This window comes from Leptonychotes weddellii, chromosome 13 (genome assembly GCF_054177405.1).
Source record: "Leptonychotes weddellii isolate Sample4059 chromosome 13, ASM5417740v2, whole genome shotgun sequence".
NCBI classification, from domain to species: Eukaryota; Metazoa; Chordata; class Mammalia; order Carnivora; family Phocidae; genus Leptonychotes; species Leptonychotes weddellii.
The window spans coordinates 9,438,808-9,465,582 of record NC_138381.1 but is presented as its reverse complement, the minus strand read 5'-3'; the positions used below and the strand labels follow the sequence as shown (position 1 = coordinate 9,465,582).

Here is a 26,775-nt window from a genome sequence, read left to right as displayed (position 1 = left end):
CCCTCCCACCCCACCCCCCACTCCAGCAACCCTCAGTTTGTTTCTTGAGATTAAGAATTGCTCGTATCAGTGAGGTCATATGATACATGTCTTTCTCTGTTTGACTTATTTTGCTCAGCATAATAGGGTGACCCACTCTTAACTGTAGAGAAGTAAAATGGACTTTTAGCTTTTTGGGTAGGATAGTTTAAAGATTTCCCCAAAGTTTACTTTTCAGTGTTTTACACAAGTTCAAATAGAGTGATGAGACCTCTAAGTGTAACCTATAACTTCTTGATAAATATCTGGAGAGAGGGATAATTTAAAAGTATGATATAATTTATCTTAGGACAGATGTCCTTTAATTTTAAATATTTTTAGGACCCACTTGGTTTCGCAAAGGTGAAATTTCCATTAATTATTTAATCTTTTTAAGATTCAATTTTAGATTTTTTAGAATTTAGATTTATTTCATTCCCCTAACATCAATCTCAGTCCAACCAAGTAGACATAACCTTCTGGGTCATAACTATCCTAAAGGGACATGGGGGATTTATCTTCACCTGTTTGGGCTGCTTTAACCAAATACCACAGTCAAGATGGCTTATAAACAACAGGAATTTATTTCTTCCAGTTTTGGAGACTGGAAGTTCAAGAACCCTCTTCCAGGCTACAGACTACAGACCTTTCACTGTGTTCTCACATGGTAAAAGGATGAGGGAGCTTTCTGGAGCTCTTTTATCAGGCACTAATCTCACTCATGAGGGTCACTCCCTTGACTAAGCACCCAAAGGCCCCACCTCCTAATGCCATTATCTTTGGAGGTTAAGATTTCAGCATAAGAACTTTGGGAGGAGGGCACAAATGTTCAGACCGTAACAAGATTGAAACTTGCTTTTAGCTCAGTCAGTTCTGGACTTACATTCAGTTGCTGTGTCTTGGACCTAGTGGTGAGTAGGGAGGATATGGTGAGCTCAGTACTTCAGTTTGGCCATATATGTCTGACCTTGGACTCCTGTTGATAGTAGCCTTAGTTAGGTGCTACACAAGACAGATTTAATGGATTTGATCCCAGTCTCCTTTGGTCAGATCATTGAGAGTGGTTGGTGACATACTTATGTTAAAATTCAAGTTTGTTCAAGAACCTGTCAGACCGGGCGCCTGGGTGGCTCAGTTGGTTAAGTGACTGCCTTCAGCTCAGGTCATGATCCTGAAGTCCCGAGCCCCGCATCGGGCTCCCTGCTCGGCGGGGAGCCTGCTTCTCCCTCTGACCCTCCCCCCTCTCATGTGCTCTCTGTCTCTCTCATTCTCTCTGCCTCAAATAAATAAATAAAATCTTAAAAAAAAAAAAAAAAAAGAACCTGTCAGACCAAGGGATTGATTTTTGGAAGGAACAATCTGCCATGGGTCTTGAATGCCCCTGCATCTTCTTTTTTTCTGGGCATGCCAAGAATGAGGTTCTGACTGTTCCTTGTCCAGCCATTCCTCAGAGTTTTATTTGCATTATATAAAGAGCAGGCTTGCTAATGGCTCACTGTAAAAGTGTTGGATTTCCCAAACTCATCATTCCTTATGTGTAATATAAATCTACTGCATTCATAGCATTTTTCTGTGCTTTTCTGCATAGCATTCGTGGGAATTGAGGAGTGATGGATCATGAAGAAATGACTCAAGATGAAACTCTTGGTGTTTGCTATGTCAAATTAATAAAATCCTTTGTTTCTGACCCAAAAGCATTTAGTCTTCTGCCAGTATCCACGATAGAATAACAAGCTAACCTGCAGACTACAAGCAAGAGTCTTAAATATTTTCCTTCCAAGAGTTTTCATTCAAATGAGGAGACACATAAGACTATTTCAGATAGTCACAAGCGCCCTATGCATAACAGAATAATATCATAGAATATCATCAGAAGGGCATCTCAGACACTGTATCATAGGAGGATCTTTTCTGAGAAATTTCTATTTAATTTCACAAGTGCCCTATGCATAACAGAATAATATCATAGAATATTATCAGAAGGGCATCTCAGACACTGTATCATAGGAGGATCTTTTCTGAGAAATTTCTATTTAATTTGATATTTAATGTTGAGAAAAAGTTCTCTAAGACATATTCTAGGGGAGGGGTGCCTGGGTGGCTCAGTCGTTAAGCGTCTGCCTTCGGCTCAGGTCATGATCCCAGGGTCCTGGGATCAAGCCCCACATCGGGCTCCCTGCTCCGCGGGAAGCCTGCTTCTCCCTCTCCCACTCCCCCTGCTTGTGTTCCCTCTCTCACTGTGTCTCTCTCTGTCCAATAAATAAAATCTTTAAAAAAGAAAAAAAGACATATTCTAGGGGAATGTCATCAGAGGAAGAGGGAACAGCATGCATACCTTAAGGTAGGAAGAGTGATACGCTTGCAGAACAGGAAGAAAGATCACAGGATCAGGGTGAACAAATAGGAGAGCAATATTATCCAATGTTTATTTTCAAGAGAGCACCTTACCTGCTATGCAGGAAATGAATTACTCTGGGCTTAGGAGGCAGCTATTTTGGAAGAATCGGTTGAAAGATCTTGCTTTGCTCTATAGTAGTTGCAGTTCAAACAGAAGAAATGTCTGGAATAAGATGTGTTTTGGTGGTAGAGTTAAGAGCGTTTATCGATGAACTGAATGTGCTGTGAGGAAAAGAGAGAAATTAATGATTAGTCTGGGATGATTAGCCTAAGTACCTGGTTGGATTTTTATGTAATTTACAAATGGGCAAGACTAGAGGAGCAACAACAAAAAAAAACGAATGAATAAACAAAAAGCAGAATCAGACGATAAATACAGAGAATATACTGATGGTTGCCAGAGGGGAAGGGGTGGAGGGGCTGGGCGATATGGGTGAAGGGGAGTGGGAGATAGTCTTCCAGTTATAGAATGAGTAAGTCAGGGCAGTCAAAGGCCCAGCATAAGGAATAGAGTTAACGATATGGTAGTAGTGTTGTATGGTGACAGATGGTAGGTACACTTGTGGTAAGCACAGCATAATGTATAAACTTGTCAAATCACTATGTTGTACACCTGAAACTAGTGTAATGCTGTGTGTTAACTATAGTCAAATAAAAAGTAAATATAAATAAAGTAAAAACTTCACTAAAAAAAAAAAAAATCTCTGACTTTATTTCCCCAACCAAACCTAGTGCTAAACTTCACAGGCATTCTGGAGCAAGTCTTTAAATCACTGGCACCTTCATCTCAACGTTAGAGTTAGACAATCAGAAGATTCATTGTTTATTTTATATGAAGGCACTAAGAAAAGAAGGGACAAACCATTGTAAAGGACCATTTTCCCAGAGAATATGGAAGAAATTTCCACACCATCGCTTTCCTTGTAACCAAGAATCCTGTGAAATAATGTATTGTTAGCTTTATTTCACTAACAGAGAAAAAGTTTCATAGTCAAATAATGGCTGATGATTTGTACTTTGTTCTTCTTTATTCCAAAACCTCTGTGCTTTTCACTAAACCACTGTGTGTTTGCTGATTTGTATGGATGGTGCACAACAGTTTCATTGTGCAGAGTACAGATGGAGACATAATTAATCACAACAATGGAAGCCTCTCTTTGCTTTTAAGTGTCATTTTACACTACATATATTTGTCCTCTTGGATTTTTTTTCCTGCTTTCATATCATCTCAGGTCACATTATAAATGAGTAAGATGGATGGTGCAACAAAGCATATTATTTTGCCTCCATGTATTCAACATGTGGAGATTGAATTGGAGTTGAGTTTCTTCCCTCATCTAGGTATCTTTGATTCTTTGAAATTCATCGGGAAGCAGAAGACCCTCTTTGCCATCGTTTACAGTTCAAATATATGCTGAATAGATAAGGACACTGTTCAATGCACTTTTCAAGTTGCTCTTTCCGTGAATAAACCATGCTGTCCCTGGCACCCTTTAATCCTGTAAAACATGGCACACTGCCAGCTTTCTTCATCCTCTGTAAAGCCATGGTTCTATCTAGCCCTGTTCTTGCCTGTTCTCTGCATCATCCTTTGATGCTGAAAATGCTGCGAGTCATAGGTGACAACATTTTTATTACCTACACTAATGATTGACAACAGATGCTGTATGTGCTCAGATTTGTCATTAGAAAACCTTTACATTATCTAATGGAGCAGCACATGCCCAACTTGACTCCACTGAACCAACCAAAAAGTCTTTTAAGTGTCTTTTTTTTTTTTTAAAGATTTTATTTATTTATTTGAGACAGAATGAGAGAGAGAAAGAGCACATGAGAGGGGGGAGGGTCAGAGGGAGAAGCAGACTCCCTGCCGAACAGGGAGCCCGATGCGGGACTCGATCCTGGGACTCCAGGATCATGACCTGAGCCGAAGGCAGTTGCTTAACCAACTGAGCCACCCAGGCGCCCCTTTTAAGGGTCTTAATAAACAGTTTTATTACACTGACAAATGCTTCCCTTAGGTGCTGTGCTTCACTTATGGTAAATTATTGCATCACTGGTATTTTCCCTACAATAAGATCTGTGACTGGAAATGAGTATTCTTTAAGACTGTTGAATCACAGACCTGTACCTCTGAAACAAATAATACATTATATGTTTAAAAAAAAAGAACATAGTAGGAAGGGAGAAATGAAGGCGGGGAAATCGGAGGGGGAGACGAACCATGAGAGACTATGGACTCTGCAAAACAAACTGAGGGTTTTAGAGGGGAGGGGGGCGGGGGATGGGTTAGCCTGGTGATGGGTATTAAAGAGAGCACGCTCTGCATGGAGCACTGGGTGTTATACGCAAACAGTGAATCATGGAACACTACATCAAAAACTAATGATGTAATGTATGGTGATTAACATAACATAATAAAATTTAAAAAAAGGAAATGAGTAGTATTTCTCCTTTTAGAATTATATGAAAGGATTATGTTGGGAGCAGGTAAATAAAAATATTTAAAGCATTATGTGGCATTAGGGTAGTAGGTAATTGTTTGGATGCTTACATCTTGTTTGGAATATTAAATGCTAGAGGTACTGTGGGTCCACTAAATATAAATGAAAGAGCTGACTTCAGCTAACGACTCACTTTTGAGTATGGCTCTTAGACAGTTTTTATTGGTAATTGAAAAAAATGGCAATGCAATTTTATGACTGTGCTTGGAGGAGAGAGCCCAGTTCATAACAAGAAATCAGCCAGCAAAGCATTTTGCTAGGATCACCCCAAACCCCAAAGCAATAGGGCAATGCGTTCTTGAAAGTTTCCTTTTTATTTATTTTTTAAACTTCACTGGAAAACATCACAGTTCACAGAAAACAAGATACTGAGAGCACATCCATAATCAATCATTTAATAAGTTCAAAAAAAAAAAAGGAATAAGGAAGGCACACACCAGTATTTAATCTAAATAGTTTAAAAACACATGCAACATCAGGTTTCTATGAGAAAGAGAGAGACAGACGATAAGACCGAGAGAGAGAGAGGATTGCCTGATACAGGACAGGACAGTTGAGTCATTTTTTCCCCCCAAACATAGTTCAAGCTGTATGATTATAGAGATTATTAGATTGGAAAAAAAAGAAGTTTAAGAGTAAGAAGAACAATACCGAGGAAAATATACATTTATTTTGCATGCAACCGACCACTCTGTTGTTCGTATTAATTTAATATTTGGGATGTTCCTTTGTGAACTTTTGTTTTAGACTTACGAGAGAAAGTTTTGCCTTTCTCAGGATTTGGCATAGCATTTTACAAATATCTAAGTGCTCTGAAGATTTATTTACACATATCCTTGTTTCAGTATAAATTCCCTATGATATTTTAGAATGTGATTAAATGTACTTTTTCAGATTTACAGGAAGTTCACCAATATCAATGGCTGTTTCCTTCCACCTTACCACACTTTCTTTTTCTCCCAGAACCCTTTCACAACTTTTTTCTTTCCCCAAATCCTCCTCTCCCAATAGTTCATGCTTCTTTCTCTGGCCAAATAACCTTCACACCCTTCACCACCATTTACCTCAAACCATCCTCTTCCTTATATTTAAACCATTGTAAATTTTTATCTTCAAATATCTCTATGTGACAATTTTCCCATGTTTTGGTTAGCCATTTTTCCAAGCACTTATAACAATTTCATGGTCATTTGCTGTACTTCTATTTGTTTGCCCACTTTCTTCCACACAGTTCCAAAAAAAAAAACCAAAATGTTGCCACAAACTTCAGGTTACTGTTACATCACCACCCCACTTCCAGATACCAATTTTTGGATAGGTTAGTTTTGTCCTTTTAGCAAACCAAGTCAGAATTCTGTGGCTCTAAACACATTATTTATCACTCACGAATCTTTGGGTTGGCTGGTGTCAGATGATCTAAGAGCCCAGGTTGGAGGCTTTTCTTCAACCTGTGGGTTTATCTGGGCTTGTCTCTTCTTTGATACTCCAAGTAGGTCTAATCTGGGCTCAGACTGGGGCTCAGGGAGCATCTCTGACGTATGTTCTATGGCAAAGACAAAGACATTAAAAGACAAATGGAAACATACAAGAATTCTTAAAGTCTAGCATCTTGACTCACTTCACCAAAAGCTACAGGTGACCATTGGACACTTTGGACAACTCATGCCAAGGAACCAGCAGGTAGGAAGATGAAGCATCATTTAGGGAAGGTTAACTGATGTAGATCATTAATTAGATGTAAGGCTGCTGTTACACAGAGGAGGCAAGGAAAAATATGTTTGGTACATTTTGGTTCACTTGGATGTTCTTCATACACAGTTGTCCAACTTTGATGATAAAAGACAAAGTGCAATCATCTTGGCCTGGGAATGGCCTAGCATGAGGTTTAGGGTCACACCGCCAGTTAAGGCACTGAGACCAGAAGTGTTTGTAAAGGCTGTGGGGATTCTAGAATGGATAGTAGAGAATGGGTATGAGGAGAAATGCTAAGAACACATATGAGAATGTGAACAAAATGGAGTTGTGGTAAATGCAATATGCTGTTCAAATCTTACTTGGGTTCCTGCACTTGTATTTTTAAGCTTACATTTCAATGGATTAACTTCTGTGCATTTTTCCCTTTGGAAGATTGTTTTTCTTTGGGAACTAAGTCCTATAAATTTGCAGAGGATAAAGTTATAGAGATGATTGCATAGAATATACCTCAGACTATGATAACTTTTTTTTTTTTTTATCAAAGATACCACAGCACAATATCTGCAATTGGGGCTGCATATTGGTTATGTTTATAGAGTTATATGCACTGCCATCTTTGTGTATGTAGTGGTTTTGTTATTAATGTATTGGTTTTGTTATTAATGTATTGGTGATATTGTTTAAGTATGAATTCAACACTTTGTTGGAATTTTATACAGTTTGTTTAATCAAATAGAAAATATTAATATATTTAACGTTTATTTAGTCTTATGATGGCTCAGGACCTGTACTGTTTTCTATGTATAATGTCATTCATTAGCAAATTTGTACAATGGATACCATGTCTGCTTCCCATAAGTCGTTAGAGACAGGCCTGATTTCTACCATTCCTTCTAGGTTTTTTTTTTTTTTTTTAAAGATTTTATTTATTTATTTGACAGAGAGAGACATAGCGAGAGCAGGAACACAAGCAGGGGGAGTGGGAGAGGGAGAAGCAGGCTTCCCGCGGAGCAGGGAGCCCGATGCGGGGCTCGATCCCAGGACCCTGGGATCATGACCTGAGCCGAAGGCAGATGCTTAACGACTGAGCCACCCAGGCGTCCCCCTTCTAGGTTTTGATAGTGCCTTTTATTTACTATCTTAGTAGAAGGGGGAGAATTTTAGAGGATTCCATCTGGCTATAAGAGAGTATTTTCTCAATTAAAAATATTATGGTCTACAGAAAGATTTAATTGAAGTTGTCAAAACTTTAAATTCTGTAACAATAAAATAAATCTTTGAAGAGATTATGGTTTATTACTTTTCTTTAGTGCAGACAGATGCTATTTAATATTTTAAGTGGAATATTATTTTAAATACTTCTGAATATATTTTATAGATCTACAAATATAGTAAAATCAATGTGTCAGTTAATACTCAAATATGTCAAAGTTATTTGATTTAGTTTGCATCGTATCATTTGCATTCTCAATAGTTCCTAATTTCTGGATGATATAGTATCACTACAGATCATATACCTCTTCCTCAGTAAGATTTGCAACTTTTATTGGTATCAACTAAATAATTAGGAAGTAATAAAAGCTCTCAGAAAATACATTATTGGTTACAAAATCACTATAATTCAGGCACTGGCTTTAATTCCTTCCAAAACTACTTACCTTGATGAGTTTTCAAGGGCAGTCTTCGATAGAAAGATCTGAAGTTTAATTTATGCTCTTTAAAAATGATAAACTATCTTCCCTAATGACCGACTCTCTCAGACAACTAAGTTGGCACTTACATCTCTATACAAGTTTTCTCTTCTTTTCTTTTTTTTGGTTTCTTTGCTTTTATTTTAGTTTTTTTTTTTTTTTGGAAGCATTTCATCTTTATTACACAACACTCTTGAAAATAATATACAAGTTTTTTTTTTATCAACTTATCAGAGACCTGTGCTTCTAAACGTGCATGTCCTTGAGAAACAGATTTTAAGCTCAAATTATTTATCACTCACCTCTTGCTGCATTTATATAAAAATAAAGAAAATATAATACTACTTACCGATATATTACATGTTTGTTTAGCCTCTTGTGTCCCAGTCACTATGCTAAGTTTTTTCCATGTATTATGCTATGTACTAGCAAACCATGAGATAGATATGTTTTGTATCTGTTTCACAAATAAACGTACTGAGGCAAGTTAAGTAGAATATCCATGTCTCTAGATATAGGGAATGGCAAAGCTGGGCGTCAGACACAGGGCTGCATCATGCTAGAGTCAGTGTTTGAAAAACTACAACACTTAATTTCCCATTACAGCCCAGTTTGCTAGCTGCAATACAGCCTGAATATTTGATCAGGGTTTTTTTGTTTGTTTGTTTGCTTTGTTTTTGTTGTTGTTGTTGTTTTTTGTTTTTCCCAGTGGTCGAACCAGTGTTGGTTCTTCTGTGCTCTCGTCTTTTTTATGTGGCTTGGCCAAACATTGCATCCAGGTTCCAGTATTCTTTAGCCCCATGTATTGGTAATGATCAAATCTGTGAGTAAAAAAATGCCAGCTCTAATTAATTAATTAATGCCAGCTCTTAATTAATACCTTTATTCATGAAATCACATGTGGTTGTGGCCTTGGAGGATTTCTGTGACAGTACAATATATATCCTATCCAGGCAAGTTTTAAAAATGTTGACTTTACTTGCTTTGCCCATCTGATGTATTGACATAGACTGGAGAGTAATAATATCACTGCTGGATTCTGATTTGCGGTCTATTACTAGGCTGATTAAAAACAAAAGCATAGTCTCAAATTTTCTCTTCAGTTCTTTTTTTGTAAATTGCATAAATGATTTAAATGTATAATTTCATTACTTCTTTTTTATTGTTTTAAATTTTAATTCTAGAATAGTTAACATACAGTGCTATATTAGTTTCAGGTGTACATTATAGTGATTCAGCACTTCCATACATCACCCTGTGCTCGTCACAAGTGCCCTCCGTAATCCCCATCACCTGTTACATCCACCCCTCTGCCCACCTGTCTTCCCTCTGGTGACCATCAGTTTGTTCCCTCTATAGTTAAGAGTCTGTTTGTTGGGGGCGCCTGGGTGGCTCAGTCGTTAAGCGTCTGCCTTCGGCCCAGGTCGTGATCCCAGGGCCCTGGGATCGAGCCCCGCATTGGGCTCCCTGCTCTGTGTGAGGCCTGCTTCTCCCTCTCCCGCTCCCCCCGCTTGTGTTCCCTCTCTCTCTGTCAAATAAATGAAATCCTTAAAAAAAAAAAAAAAAGAGTCTGTTTGTTGGTTTGCCTCTCTCTCTTTTTCTTTTCCTTTGCTTGTTGGTTTTCTTAAATTCCACATATGAGTAAAATCATACAGTATTTCATCAGTTCTTTCCTAATACAGTGTCCAGGATTTTTCACACACAACTACGTAATAAATTTCACTCAGAAATTTTCAGATGATTCACAAAATTTCATAACTGATATTAGAAATGATGAAATGTTGCTATTGAGTTTAGTTTGTTGTTGTTTCCTCAGGCTGAGTTTATTATTTCTTTTTCAGGCTGGGACCAGTTGTGCAAAGTCAATCAAAATTATTGAACTTAAGTCAGTAATACTTCTGCTTTAATGCAGACCAGTCTGCAGTGATCACCGTAATTCATACATTGAGTGATAAAAATTGACTGAGGCTAGCTATGATGGAATTTTTTTGACTTTCAAAAGTTAATCTTATTTAAAAAAAAAAACAGCTATATTTTCTACCTTTTACTAAAAATTTGCAATCTTTCTGGGGCTCCTGGGTGGCTCAGTCATTAAGTGTCTGCCTTCGGCTCGGGTCATGATCCCAGGGTCCTGGAATCGAGCCCTGCATCGGGCTCCCTGCTAGGTGGGAAGCCTGCTTCTCCCTCTCCCTCTCCCACTCCCCCTGTTTGTGTTCTTGCTCTCGCTTTCTCTCTATATATCAAATAAATAAATAAAATCTTTAGGGGCGCCTGGGTGGCTTAGTTGGTTAAGTGACTGCCTTCGGCTCAGGTCATGATCCTGGAGTCCCGGGATCGAGTCCCGCATCGGGCTCCCTGCTCGGCGGGGAGCCTGCTTCTCCCTCTGACCCTCCCCCCTCTCATGTACTCTCTCTCATTCTCGCTCTCTCAAATAAATAAATAAAAATAAATAAATAAATAAAATAAAATCTTTAAAAAATAAAATAAAATAAAAGTTAAAATATTCTGTGTGAATATTACTTAAGGAGGCAGAACTCCTTGGAGAAATGACTAATTCTGAGATATATACAGGATGACTCTGGAGATTCTTTATAGATGCTTTATGTCTTTATAATGTATATAAATGCATCTATGTGGATATACATGTGTGGGTATTCACACATACATTTCCTTGCCCTGACACCTGAGAGCCCGAATAAAGTGAAATTTCGGTGACAACTACCACATTTTGCTCTCAGATCTTGTTTTGTAACACCATTCTCCAATAAAAGGAAGAAGGTACTTAAAGAAATGGCTGATTCTAAGACATAACAGGGACATACACAAAATGGGCCTGCAGCAGTAAGAAAATGTTAAAAAAAAATTGATGGAGGGCACATGAGCCAACTGAAAGAGTTCTTAGTGGCAAATGCTGGAGTTATTTGACCAAAACAATGAGATTTTTAATAATTTTATTTATAATAGATTATAAATTAAAAAAAAATGAAAGTAAATATCCAGGAGTTCATACTGATAAGTATAAATGATTGAACACATAAATAATGAGGGATAATAGACAAATTTTCTCTGCCGAGGAACTCCAAAAAGTTTATATAAATGTTCTGCCCTCAAGGAGAGGTAGCAAAACTCCCCGTTCCCTAAGGGTAGGCTGTGTATAGTGACTTCCTCCCAGAGAATAAACAGGAAAAGGGGAAAAGAAAATGGTATCTTGGCCATGGAGAAACCTGACAAATCCTGCCTTAGCCAGGTGATCAAGGTCAACACCAATGGTCATAAATGACGTTGACAGCATGCACCACTGATATAATGTAGTGAAAACAGCATGCTACCTTTACAGTATTCCTCTCTAAAACCGATAAGCCTAGTCTAACTATGGGGAAACATCAGACAATTCCTACCAGCAGGACATTCTACAAAAAACTTGACCATTTCTCCATCAGTCAAGGTTATCGCAAACAAGGAACGTCTGAGAAACAGGCCAAGAGGAGTCTAAAGATAGACATAACCACAGAATGTCATGTGGTACCTGGATGGGATTCTGGAACAGATAAAGGGTATTTTCCCCTTTTTTTCCCTACTTTTCTATGTTTTCGAATGTTCTAAGATAAATAAATATAGTTAGAAATGCTTTCTCATTAGGTGTATATTAATTTCACATTTCATGGAATTGTGTAGTATGACATGACATTCATATTAAGGAAAAAATTTCTGTAGCTTCACTTAGTCTTCTGAACACTGTCTCGGAAGCTGCTGTCACAATCTAAAGATTCAATATTTTGATGTCATATTTTAGGATAATCAATTAGTTGTCATCAAATATATTATGAACTTTTGCTATACTTCAAGTTTGCCAAGATTTTTTTTTTGTATGCAGGATAATTTCTCTTTCTTTGTATTTTTTCCCTAAAAAATGGAAGTTCGTACAGTATCATACAACTGATATAAATAATTGTTGGCAGAAAGGTCTAGGAAAATATTTGTCTTTAATTTACATGAAACAAGCCAGATTGTATTAAAAATATAATAATAAAAACAGTATATCACTGTAGACCAAAGAGTCATTCTGTGTTTTTGGAAGTAATGGAACATTGTTAAGGGAAAAATTGGCCATCTAAAGGTCCTTTTTAGGTTACACTAAACTATGTATTCAGTCTCTCCTAAATCATCTTAGGATATGCAAAATTTTAACTCCTTTAGGATCAGAATCTCTACCTATCTATTTTGCTGTTGTAAATCTCATGGCTAGTGCAATACTTGATGCATGCACTCCAAGATTATTTGCTGAATGACCAATAGGAAATCAAAGAAAAAAATAGAATTTCCCAGTATAGATGGTAATAACATAGATATTGTATTTTTATGTTTTATATTTCTCAAGTAACTTTCAACTTTCATCCCATTTCAGAGAGATTCAGAAACGGTTATTCTTTTTTTTTGTATGTTTTCTTACTAAGGCTTTATGAAGTGAAATGACTTATGAAATAGGTTGAAGGTGAACCTTTTAAGATTCTGGATTCTAAACCTAACTTTTCTTTCTCTATGCCAAAAGTTGGCAAACTGTTTTTGTAGGACTCAGTAAATATTTCCAACTTTGGGGCCCAGCAGTCTCTGGCAAAACTACTCAACTCTGCCATGTTAGCATGAGAGTGGCCATAGACAATGTAAAAACAAAGGGACATGACTGTGTTTTAATAAAATTTTATTTAAAAAATTAGGCTCTCCAGTTGTAGTTTGCTGACGCTTGATGTACATTATGCCATGTCTCTAACAATGCTAAGTTTATGTAATGTCTCCAGGATCATGCAAGAAAATTCTTCTTGATTGAAAACTTAGAGGTGAAGGCCGGTTGAAAACAGCAACAAAAAACGATGTTAAACTGGATTTCTCATGTGAATGACAATGTCTTCTTAAATTTGATGGTGTTTTAGTTGTTACCATTACTTGTAAACACAAAGCCCACCTTGTCTTTTCTGAGGGCAGAGAGTGGTTAGATTGCCCCAAACTTTTAAGCAGCCAGCTCAGTATACACTGAGTTTGTGTGATATTGTGGATACTCCCAAGGAAAGGCACTGACACTGCAAGCTGATGATATTTGTGGTGTGCTGACAATATGATTCCCTCATTTGAAGTCTGGGAAATGCCTGCCTGTTGTTCTCACCTCCTGTTCAAAGATGCGTGGTGACTTTAAAAAGATAAAATCCAGTTGACACAGCAACTGTAGATTAACCCATGGATTTATTTTGACCTGGGCTTTTGCTCCTCTTGATCTGTATCTTCCACATTCTATCTGCTTTTCTTTCAGCTTGCAATATCTACTCCTCCAGTACAAGAAATTGATGTCCCGGTTCTGGGACTTGGTTACTTAACTCAAATGCATTTTTTTTTTTTTTTTTGCAATTCAGACAAACTCTTACTTGTTTATGATATTCTGACTTCTAGGCCCAGAGTTCCATTTACAATAGTTTTCACATTCCTGGATTGCTTCTGTATTGATGTCTTGGTGATTATCTCACTAATTTATTTCAGCATTTTATTCGATAAACTTTACACTTCTTTACCAGTTATTACAATAAATGTACTTTATTCATCCTTCACTTATTTTTGGAGGTAAGAATTATCTATGTACCATAAGTTGGCCATCTAAGGAAGCACCCAAACTTGAAATGGAATCTGCAGACTATGACATGAAGGAGATAATTCATAATTATGTAGCATGCTTTTCCTGAGATGCCATGGCTTTGTAGCATTTAAAGGCATTTAGAAATTCATACTAATTAAATCAATTTAGTGGTTCCTTTGCATAGTATAGCAGAAAACTCGTTAACTTGCTTTTATTCTCCATAATATATCTTTCACTGATTATATCATCAAAATTATATTCATTCTCACTTGGCTATCACTTGCTCATTCTAGGCTTGATCAAAAGCAGATCCATTCAGAAACTACAGCATAGTAAAAAAAAAAATGATCTTTGTGTATAGTGACAAGATCTTACAAAATTTCTTCTAGTTTCAATGTACAATAAAACATACAATTGGATCTGTGTATGATTAAAAAGTTAAAGGACTATTATATAAAGGGACAGCATTTACGTATTCTAGATATTCTATAACTTCAGCTGCTGTGTGCCTTAAATACTTATTATAACTCTGGTTAGAATTTTAAAAATTGAGAATTCAGCCAACGCAACAGCGTAATAAATTTGTCTCAGTGTGGAAATCAATTCTTAAATTAACAATTTAACAATTTCCCTGGCAACAGTAGCAGGTGCCAACAGATGCATTTAGCCACCAACAACCAGATGAAAACAAGCATTCTTCATTACAAACTTTGGCACATATGGTTTATTTTTTAAAATAGGATAATATATGCTCAGTGCCTCTGAATTGTTATGATAGCTGGATCTCAGGATATAGAAAATGGATATAGAAAAATGGAATCATTTTCCATAAACTTTTTCATATATTGTTAAGAAATACTTTAAAGATGCTTTGGGAGGGGTACCTTTGGGAAAAGCAAAACAAACAAATAGTCTCATAACTAAAAACCCCAGAAAATATAATCACTGAGTAAGGCAATACTTTTAGGATCCTTTGTGAAAAGCACACGAGTGTTTATTTAATCTGCCCTCTTTGAAACAGGGTATGATATTCTTAAGGCTGTATAATCAATACTGTGATGGAAAAAATAAGAATCGTTGAACACTAATGATGTACTATATGTTGGCTAATTGAACATAATAATAAAAAAAAAGAAAAGGAAAAATAAGCTTTCGCTTTGAAAAATTAATGAAATCTCTGAGCCCCTTGTGGAATCCACGACATAAGAGTTAAAATATAAGACTAGGTTTCTTGTTTCGTTTTTTCACAGTATTGGATTGATTACAATGCATCTTTCTTCTTCTGGTCTACAGACTTACTCAATTTCCATTTCTTTACAGATATTTCTTTTACCATATATTTGGTTTAGTTTAATAATTCTATATTTTTCTAAGTAGTATATCTGCTTTGAAATCTTCTTACATTTATCTCATATTTTCTTGATGTTTCAAAACTACTTTAGCTATTTTTTCCTAGATTATCATACTGTGTTTTAGCTCCCCTCCCCCAATTTTGAAACTCTTTTTCTGTGATATTTTCAACTAGTTTCATTTCAGATTATTTCTCCTTTATCTGAAATTCAAATTTGAACTGAAGATAATCCTGATCCTGGTCACCTGAAGGATAGCCTTTTTTTTTTTTTTTCCTTTATGGCTCAGGGAATAATAAAAAAAACAAACAAAACAAAAACCTAGGCTTGCTTCATAAACTTTAAAATACACTGACACTGCTTAGATCACAGGTGTCTCTAAGAATGATCAAAGTAGTTTTATATTTTTATTCCTTTTCTCATAGTTCTCCTTGAAGAAGTTAATCATGGTTTTGCTCCATGTAAATAGAACCAGTTAGGTGGACTAATTGCATCCTATCAGTCATCCTTTCTTTTCTTTCTAACTGTTTTCTGGGGTAGCACACATCACTTACATACTCAGTCATCCTTTCTAAGATTTCAATTTGCTTCAGGTTTAAAAATCAGTCATTTTAGAATTTTGTTTTCCCAGACCTTTTAAAAATATATATAGTGTCTTTATTTGAGTATCTTTCATACATATATTGAATCTAAAGTAGAGTTAATGGACATTTAAAAGACATTGTGGAAGGTTTTATAAATTACATGCATTTAAAAACACACATGACATGCACACATGCATTTCAAAACTGCAACTTTCAAACTACAAAACCTAACTGGTTATGCCTTTGAGGAGAGCATGATTCAATTTTTTGTGTGTGAAAAATTTTTTGCATATGATACTATATTATTAAATGTTTGTGAATTATCATACCATATGTAATTTTCACTATGTGAAATATATTTTCATAAAAATATGCAATATATATAGTTACTTTTGTAATGAATTGAACAGTGTTAGTTCCGTACTAACAACTTGGATAGTTGAAACCTGTCTCCTGGTAACAGAAAAACGTATTATATCAAAATTTAAAATATGTTAAGCTAGTAAGTAGTTTTTCCATAGACTGAAATTTTACATTTCAGCTACAAACTATCCCAACTGTGGCTGTGATTGAAGTATCTTGTCACTTAATGCATGTATGACTTCATTTGTGCATGCATCAACCTTATGGTTGCAATATTTTTCAGAAAATACAGTATGCCTGCAGCCAGATAAGGAAATCATAAATACTAAGACTCAAATATTACTGAAAACATGATTTTATACCATAAGACTTAATTTAAATCTACAGACAAAGCAAAAGTTGTTTTTGTTAAAACACGCAATGAGCATATATATTTTAAAAGTTTTTATGAGAAAGAAAATGTTGATAGATGTTTTTATTGTTGTTACTGTATTGTAATCAGTGTATTATCAGCATTATGTGTAATGCATATTTCTAATTGAAAATGTAAGAAATTAACCAAAACTCTGAACTTTATTTTTAAACTTTCTTTAACTTTGAAGCATACTTCCATTATTCCAATGAGGATAGATTCATATTAACATTCTAGCCCATTTTAATCCTTGTAATGAGCCTAAAATAGCTGCCAGCTTGCAGTGCTGGAATTAATGATAATTAAATGTAACACAAAATGTATTTCCATATTTTGTACTGCTCAGATGATTTCATCAGATGTAGTATGATTCTTTTTAGAGATGACTACTGCTATTTAATCTCTTTTTCAATTTTAATTTGAATTTCATATTGTTCCTGACTGTTTAATGAATATTTTGGGAGATGGCCATAGTGTTGTTAATTATACTGGAGACTGAGTATAATTAATTCTTTTGGACCCAAAGTCAGCTAGTTAATCGATTTCTGATGAAACTGGAGATTAAACACAGATAGTTCACCTCTTCCTTCATTCATTTTAATTCTTCTCTCTTCAATTCAATCAGATTACTTTGGGAAGTCATTGCTGGCAAATCAATTTGTGGAGCTGTTTTGGACATTATCCAGATGTTAATAGGTGGGTGATCTTTTCCATCAAGGTAAAATTAAGAATTTTTAGTTTCAGTTATTGAGAAGTAAAAGCCACCATTATAACTGATAATTCATATTTAAGTAATTTATAATTGTCTATTAACAATTGGCTCATGCAATCATACATACAAAAAGTTGTTCACATGGCACTCCCAATAACCCTAAAATAGAAAAGAGGCAAAGGTTTACCATATTCCCAAGTACATTTCCTACTATGTAGTATTTCCAATAATCGAGTTAGTAACTCATGGGGACAAAATTGATTTCTTAAACAATTCAGTGCTCTTACTATGGTTTGAATAACACAATAACATGTATGGCAATAATTTTCAATGCTATATGTAAGGACATATTATTTTTTCTACTATTAAATGCCTTTAAAATTAAAAAAAAAAGAAAATGAGACATAGTAAACTGACACCATTCCTACAGTCAAGGAATAAATCTTTAAGGATCTTCACATTTTTCATATTATTAGAGATAACTTTTAAATGTATTTTGTGAAATGCATATATGAAACATTTTAATAGAGATATCCTCAAATAGTATTTATTATAGGCACTAAGTTTGATGAATTATTACAAAATCAAATCAGTTTACTTAAGCTTGTTTCAGTAAAAGTTAAGATTCTCACTAATATAGGCATACCACATTTTATTGTGCTTTGCTTCATTGTGCTTTGCAGACAAATTGAAAGTTTGTGGCAACCTTACATAGAGCAAGTCTATCAGGACCATTTTTCCAACAGCATTTGTTCATTTTCTGTCTCTTGTCACATTTTAGTAATTCACAATATTTCAGCTTTTTCATTATTATTTGTTTGGTGATCTGTGGTTAGTGGTCTTTGATGTTATTATTGTAATTGTTTTGGGGCACCACAAACTGCACCAATATAAGATGGTGAACTTAGTCAATAAATGTGGTGTGTGTTCTGACCAGCCATTCTTCTGTCTCTCTACCTCTCCCTGGGTCTTCCTATTCTCTGAGACACAAAAATTAAAATTAGGCCAAACAATAACCCTTCAGTGGCCTTTAAGTGTTCAAGTGAAATGAAGAGTACACATGTCTCACTTTAAATCCAAAGCTAGAAATGATTCAGCTTAGTGAGGAAGGCATGTCAAAAGCTGGGATAGGCAGAAGCTAGGCCTCTTGTGCCACACTGTTAAAAAGTTGTAAACACAAAGGAAAAATTCTTGAAGGAAATTAAAATGCTACTCCAGTGAAACACAAATGATAATAAAAGCAAAACAGCCTTACTGATTAGATGGAGAAAGTTTTAGTGGTCTGGATAGAAGGTCAAACCAGCCACAACATTCCCCTAACCCAAAGCCTAATCTAGAGCAAGGCTCTAGGTCTTCACTGTATGAAGGCTGAGAGGTGGGGAAGCTGCAGAAGAAAAGTTTGAAACTAGCAGAGGTTAGTTCATAAGGTTTAAGGAAGTAAGTCACCTCTATAACATAAAAGTACAAAGTGAAGCAGTAAGTTTTGATGTAGAAGCTGGAGTAAGTTATCCAGAACACCTATCTAAGATAATGAGTGAAAGTGGCTACACTAAACAACAGATTTTCAGGGTAGATGAAACAGGCTTATATTGGAAGAAGAAGCCATTTAAGACTTTCATAGCTAGAAAGGAGAAGTCAATGCCTGTCTTCAAAACTTTAAAGGACAGGCTGACCCTTTTATAGAGGCTCATGGAATTGGTGACTTTCAGTTGAAGCTAATGCTCATTTACCATTTTGAAAATCCTTGGGCCCTTCAGAATTATGTTAATTCTACTCTGGCTGTGCTCTGTAAATGGAAGAGCAAAGGGGATAACTACACATCTGCTTACAACATGGTTTACCACATATTTTAAGCCTGCTGTTGAGACTTACTGCTTGGGGAAAAAAAAAAATTCTTTCAAAATATTACTGCTCATTGACAATGTACCTGGTCACCCAAGTGCTCTGATAGAAATGTACAATGAGATTAATGTTGTTTTCATGTCTGCTAACACATCCGTTCTGCAATCTATGGTCCAAGAGGTAATTTTGACTTTCAGGTCTTATGATTTAAGAAGTATACTTGTAAGCCTATAGTTGACATGGATATTGATTCCTCTGATGCCTCTTCGAAATGTAAATTGAAAGCCTTCTGGAAAGGATCCACCATTCTAGATGCCATTAAGAACGTTCATGCGGGGGTGCCTGGGTGGCTCAGTCGTTAAGCATATGCCTTTGGCTCAGGTCATGATCCCAGGGTCCTGGGATCGAGCCCCACATCTGGCTCCCTGCTCGGCGGGAAGCCTGCTTCTCCCTCTCCCACTCCCCCTGCTTGTGTTCCCTCTCTCTCTGTGTCTCTCTCTGTCAAATAAATAAAATCCTAAAAAAAAAAAAGAACGTTCATGCGAAGAGATCAAAATATCAACATTAACAGAAGTTTGGAAAAAGCTGATTCCAACCTTCATGAGGACTTTGAGGGGTTCAAGACTTCAATGAAGGAAGTAAATGCAAGTATCTTAGAAGTGGCTACAGAATTAGAATAATAAGTGGAGTGTAAAGATGTGACTTGAATTGCTATAATCTCAGGATAAAACTTGAATGAATGAGTTGCTTCACAGGGAAAGAAAGTGGTTTCTTGAGAAGGAATCTACTCCTGGGGAGGATGGTGTGAAGATTGATGAAATGACAGCAAAGGATTTAGGATATTATATAAACTTAGTCAGTAAAGCAGAGGTGGGGTTTGAGAGGATTCACACCAGTTTTGAAAGAAATTCTACTGTGGGTAAAATGCTATCAGACAGAATCACATGCTGCAGAGAAATTATTTGTGAAAGGAAGAGTCAATCTTATGTGGCAAACTTTATTGTCTTATTTTAAGAAATTGTTACAGCCACTCCAGCCTTCATCAACCACCACACTGATCAAACAACAGCCATCAAATTGAGGCAATACCTTCCACCAGCAAAAAGATTATGACTTGCTGAAAGCTCAGATGGTGGTTAGCATGTTTTGGCAATAAAGTATTTTTAATTAAGGTATGTACATTGTAAAGACATAATGCTATTGCACACTAACTAGACCACAGTATAGTGTAAGCATAACTTTTATATGTATTGGGAAACCAAAAAATTCATCTGACTCTCTTCATTGTGATATTTACTTTATTGCAGTGGTCTAGGACTGAACCTACAATATCTCTGAGGTATGCCTGTATATTTCACATACATTAGAAATTAGGGGCGCCTGGGTGGCTCAGTTGGTTAAGCGACTGCCTTCGGCTCAGGTCATGATCCTGGAGTCCCTGGATCGAGTCCCGCATCGGGCTCCCTGCTCGGCAGGTAGTCTGCTTCTCCCTCTGACCCTCCCCCCTCTCATGTGCTCTCTCTCTCATTCTCTCTCTCTCAAATAAAAAAAAAATCTTAAAAAAAAAAAGAAATTAGATTCTTGTGACTACTTCTAATAGCTTTCCACTTCTGCACTGTTCCATGGAATTCTGGGAAAACCCCAATAACCTCATAATCTAACATTGATTGTGCAAATGCAATCCCTTATAATCTGACAACTGAACTTGTAATTGTGTTACTAGACTTTACCCTATTGGCGAGATAACACATAGTTTTTAAGAATCTTTCTAATTATGTATAGATAGACCATTGGATATTGTTTCTTCTGAATTGAATGATTGTAGTTTGAATTTACACAGCACATGATACCAGGCAAGGAGGTTGTTTCATTATCATAAGAAAGTGAACTAGGGTGCCTGGGTGGCTCAGTTGGTTAAGCGACTGCCTTCGGCTCAGGTCATGATCCTGGAATCCCAGGATCGAGTCCCGGATCCGGCTCCCTGCTCAGCAGGGAGTCTGCTTCTCCCTCTGACCCTCCCCCCTCTCATGTGCTCTCTCTCTCTCTCTCATTCTCTCTCTCTCTCTCAAATAAATAAATAAAATCTTTAAAAAAAATAAGAAAGTGAACTATATTCTAGACATCAGTGAATTTGAAGAGGAGTCAAACCATGTGATGTGAATTTCATTGCTTAAGTATGTGTTTTAAAGGCAAAATGACATTAAGTTCCTCCTTGTAATGAAGAAGTTTTAAGTGGTATTTGATTTGCATAAGCATAATAACATGGCTTAATATGCAAATCTTATCTCTAAATATATATGTATTTTCAACTAACATAGTCCATGGTCTCCATGCTTTTTTATGTGCATGTTATAATATGATTAAAATACTTGTGATTATATTTCTTGCATACTTTCTTCAAGTGATTATGCTTGGGTCTTCTGAGATAGTTTATATTAACATATTAATTCATTTTACATGACTTAGAAGCCTTCACAAACCTCCAAATAACATACCATTTTACCCATTCATTAAGCTTGCACTTGTCAATGCATGGCACTGGTTTTGCCTGGGATCTATTATCACACATAGATCATATTTCTGAGAAACTTTTCAAAATCTTTACTTCTCTTGCCAGATATTAGAAGGAAGACAAAAAGTCTTTCTAGTAATTCTAAAAGCAGAGACAGGAAGTTTACCCAGGAAAATTCCAATGAGTTATTGAAATATGAGTTTGATGAGATCTGATAATTATAATAGCCAAAGTGAAAACAAAATGATTGGTAAGGCTACAAGCCAATTCATCTAAGGGCAACAGTTATGATCAATGAAAATTAATAAAATGTAAGGTGATTGACTTTAATATCACTAAGAACTCCTTTTGACCAAAAGGCTTCCTTTTTGCTGGACTTTTAGGGTTAGTCTTTTCCTGTCAGGTTACCTGTCAGTTGGAGAATTACAGTGTCTTTGCCTGTGAACTACAAGACTTTTCCCCAGAGCTACCATTCTCAGGGTATAAGAATATAGGGCGGCTGAAAATAAACAATGGTACCTGAAGCTTCTGCTTAGATAAGATAAATGTGACATTTGTTCACATCCCACTGACCCTGAAGTTTCCCTGGATGTGGGGAACAATCTATATTATATTCTCAAACAAAAGGGGGGTGAGTCATGGAGAACAATTACTGTCACCCACAGTGCTCCTCTTAATATCTCTGCTTGATAGATGGGGAAGGAGAAGTAATATATGCTTAGCAGGCACACATCATTCCTAATGAACTTAAGCAATACCACATCTCCAGGACATGGTGGAGCCTAGATTTGAACCCAGGAAGTTTGACTCAAAAGCCCTTAATTGTAACCACTACATGCTTCTGTTGGTGAGAAACTAACTTTCTAGTCTGCCTGACTTGAGTCTGTACTCTTTGGATTCTACAGATAGTTTTGCATAAAATCTATCATTATAAGATGTTACCCAGCAGACCAACATCAAAATCATGTACATTCCAATCTGTCTATTCAGCTTGATGTTCTGCCACTTTTCACAACCTTCAAACCACTTGTATTTTTAAAGAAACAGTATATTCTGATATGAATATTCTTTCCATACTCCTTGTATAACCTTTCCATCCAGTTCCTTGAAATAGTATTTTTTATTTATTTAACTTTAATAAGTTAACATATAGTGCATTATTGGTTTCAGAGGTAGAATTTAGTGATTCATCAGTTGCATATAACACCCAGTGCTCATTATACCAAGTGCCCTCCTTAATGCTCATCACCCAGTTACCCCATCCCCCCACCCACCTCTCCTCCAGCAACCCTCAGTTTGTTTACTAGAGTTGAGTCTCTTATAGTTCATCTCCTTCTCTGATTTTGTCTGATTTTATTCTTCCCTCCCTTCCCCTATGATCCTGCCTTGTTTCTTAACTGCCACTTGATTGTCTTTCTCTGATTGACTTATTTCATTTAGAATAACACCCCCTAGTTCCATCCACATCATTGCAAATGGTTAGATTTCAATTTTTTGATGGCTGAGTAATAGTCCATTGTGTATATATATATATATATATACTACATCTTCTTTATCCATTCATCTGTCAAAGGGCATCTGTGCTCTTTCCATATTTTGGGTTTTGTGGACATTGCTACAATAAACATCGGGGTGCAGGTATCCCTTTGGATCACTATGTTTTTATGCTTGTAGTAAATACCTAGTAGTACAATTGTGGAGTCATAGGGTAGCTCTATTTTCAACTTTTTGAGGAACCTCCATACTGTTTTCTGGAGTGGCTGCACCAGCTTGCATTCCCACCAACAGTGTAGGAGGGTTCCCCTTTCTTTGCATCCTCGCCAACATCTGTCATTTCCTGACTTGTTAAATTTAGCCATTCTGACTGGTGTGAAGTGATACCTCATTGTGGTTTTGATTTGTATTTCCCTGATGCCAAGTGATGTTGAGCATTTTTCCAAGTGTCTGTTGGCCATTTGTATATCTTCTTTGGGGAAATATCTGTTTGTGTCTTCTGCCCATTTCAAGACTGGATTATTTGTTTTGTGGGTGTTGATTTTGATAAGTTCTTTATAGATTTTGAATACTAGCCCTTTATCTGGTAAGACACTTGCAAATATCTCCTTCCATGTTATAGGTTGTCTTTTGGTTTTGTCATCTGTTTCCTTTGCTGTGCAAAAGCTTTTTATCTTGATGAAGTCCCAATATTTCATTTTGCCTTTATTCCCCTTGCCTTTAGAGAGGTGTGTAGCAAGAAGTTGCTGCAGCTGAGGTCAAAGAGGTTTCTGACTGTCCAATTTTCCCAACACCACTTGTTGAAGAGACTGTCTTTTCCATTGTATATTCTTTCCTGCTTTGTCAAAGATTAGTTGGCCATAGAGTTGAGTGTCCATTTCTGGGTTTTCTCTTCCGTTCCATTGATCTGTGTATCTATTTTTGTGCTAGTACCATACTCTCTGGATGATTACAGCGTTGTAATATAGTTTGTAGTCTGGAATTGTGATGCCACCAGCTTTGGTTTTTTCTTTCAACATTCCTTTGGCTATTCAGGATCTTTTCTGGTTCCATACAAATTTTAGGATTGTTTGTTCTAGCTCTGTGAAAAATGTTGATGGTATTTTGATAGGGATTGCATCGAATGTGTAGACTGCTTTGGGTAGCATAGGCATTTTAACAATATTTGAAGAAGAAATAGTACTTGTTTTTAAGTGTCTTCTCTGAGTCATTTCTTCTATGAAACCTTCTGAGACCACTACAAATTGACAAAATCCCTTCTTACTCTGTGATCCTAGAGTAATTTAAAAATATCATAAAATATTTAATATTGTATTGTAATAGTTGGTTATAAAAGCAGTTAGTTTAGGATTCAGTGATTTTTTTTTCTTTTTTTAAGATTATTTATTTGAGAGAGAGAGTAAGAGTAAGTGGGAGGAGGGGCAGAGGAAGAGAGAGAATCCTCAAGCAGACTCCCTGCTAAGCCCGAAGCCCCACTCAGGACTCAATCCCAATTCCTGAGATCATGACCTGAGCTGAAACCAAGAGTTAGCCACTTAACCAACTGAACCACCCAGGTGCCCCAATATTCCATGAATTTCTTAAGGTAGTGAGACTATTTTTTGTTTTGTTTTGTTTATCTTGATCCCCACTCACCTAACACATTGCTGATCAAATAGTTGGAATTAATTTTATATTTGTTGAATGAATGAGCTTACCTTAGAATACCGTATATAAGAAGATGAGTTTATTATCTCATAAATACATGCACTATTGGCTCAATGAATCTATATTTATTTACTGTTTACTCTGTGAAAAAATTAAGTGAGATTTCACTGTCTATCTTGGCAAAGGCAATACTCTGGAATCCCATCAAGGTTGCATCTTTGTATAGGGTATCTGTTTTCTAACATGGTTGGAGTCATTAACCTGACTTCCAATAAATTCTGGTAGAGATGACTATGTTATGCATAATGAAAACTGCTTCCATTCATTCAGACTGCTTTTACAGCTAACTGCAGTGGTTCTCTGGTAAGCATAATAAGGACATAGTGATTTTAATTGAGGACATTACTAAGATTTATTGATCCGCATGTGCTAATGTTAGAATTTAAAGGTTAAGAAGCCACAATATTGACACAAAAATATCAGTATAGTGGATTTTCTATGAGGCATAGGGTATTTTAAAAAGACAGCCCTGATTACCCAAAATTTCCAAGTATAGTTACCATGAATTGTCCTCCTCCTACTGTTATAAAAATATCAGTCTCATTTCATGTTGCTGTTTTATGAGATTGGAAACAATAGGATATTGCTATGAGTGGAATCAGACTTCTTTGGAACACATCAAGGAAGAACATTATTAATTTTATTATTGATGTTTTAAAACCACCCACCAATTGATTGTAGTCAATATTCAATACAAGTAACATATTCAAGTACACAGGTACCATGAGCCATGTTCATCCTTGTTTGTGTTGGTTAGTGCTGCTAAATGGCTAAACTCACTTTATTCCCATTCTATTTTCAAAACAAATGGATTTGAGCTTTTATTTTATTAAAAAAAATCAAGGATGACATGTGTTTAAGGATATTAAAGATATTCTTCTTTTATGAATAAAGTAATAAATAATTTGTATAAATTATGTGTGCATTGTAAGTATTGCTATTTATGAAGAAATCAGAGGTATACAGGATATAAAATTTTCATTTTTTGTTTTATTTCAAGATTCTTCCTCTTGCTTTACTTTTCTCCCCACCGCCTTAAGTGGAAATCTTCACAACTCCTAGCACAAGCATTGAGTTCCCTTAAACTTTTGTTTCCTGCTTTCTACTCTCAAATCCTTAATTTTGGACATTGCATCACACAGCAACATAAAATCACAGAATTAAAGCATTATTTCAGCAGGTAATTGTTCTTATGTTTTGCTTGAAAAACACAAATGAATAACATTGCTGTAAAAAATGCATCTAGTCCTTAATGAGAGATGTGTCCAGTCATCTCATTTATATATATTTAACTTCATTGGAGAAATATTTATTTGGGATCAATATGTATCAGGCACTTTAAAAAAGAAGCAGTCATTATCCTTAAGTAATTGACAGTCCAGCATAAAAAATTAAACGATTGTATAATACCCTTAGTGTTGTACATATTTCTATTATGACTGAAAACATAAGGCAAATTAAGAGATTTTATGATGTCTTCTTAATGTAACTCAGACTTGGAAGTCAGAAATTAGATAGAATATAATTCAAGGATCACTTCAGTCAACAAACACTTATTTATTATCTGTCCTGTGCCAAACTCCTTGGTATGTATGGGGAATAGATATTTGAATAAAGCATCCTTCAAATGCTTACATCTATTAGAGAGACATATTCATGAACAGATATTTTCCATTGCATGCAGTGAGTTTTTATTAGCGCTTGGCATTTAGTTCTAAAGAAACAGAGCAGGCCGACATTCAGCCACACCTGCACAAGGTGTCTTGGAGGAAATGATATCTGAATTACAGCTATGTCACAAATGGCATAAAAATATATTTAAAATAACGTAAGCTATGAACTTTCCCAATGATTACACTGCTCATTGGGAATACC

The 26,775-nt window shown here is 36.0% G+C and overlaps 1 long non-coding RNA gene across 1 annotated transcript in view; it reads left to right on the top strand.

The window, feature by feature from the left end:
- The window catches only part of LOC145716729 (uncharacterized), a 432,159-nt gene that overhangs the window by 150,464 nt on the left and 254,920 nt on the right, over positions 1-26,775 (top strand). The window contains exon 2 of the long non-coding RNA XR_014139557.1: positions 17,259-17,329. This is a non-coding gene — a long non-coding RNA (uncharacterized LOC145716729). The remainder of the gene's footprint in view (positions 1-17,258; positions 17,330-26,775) is intronic.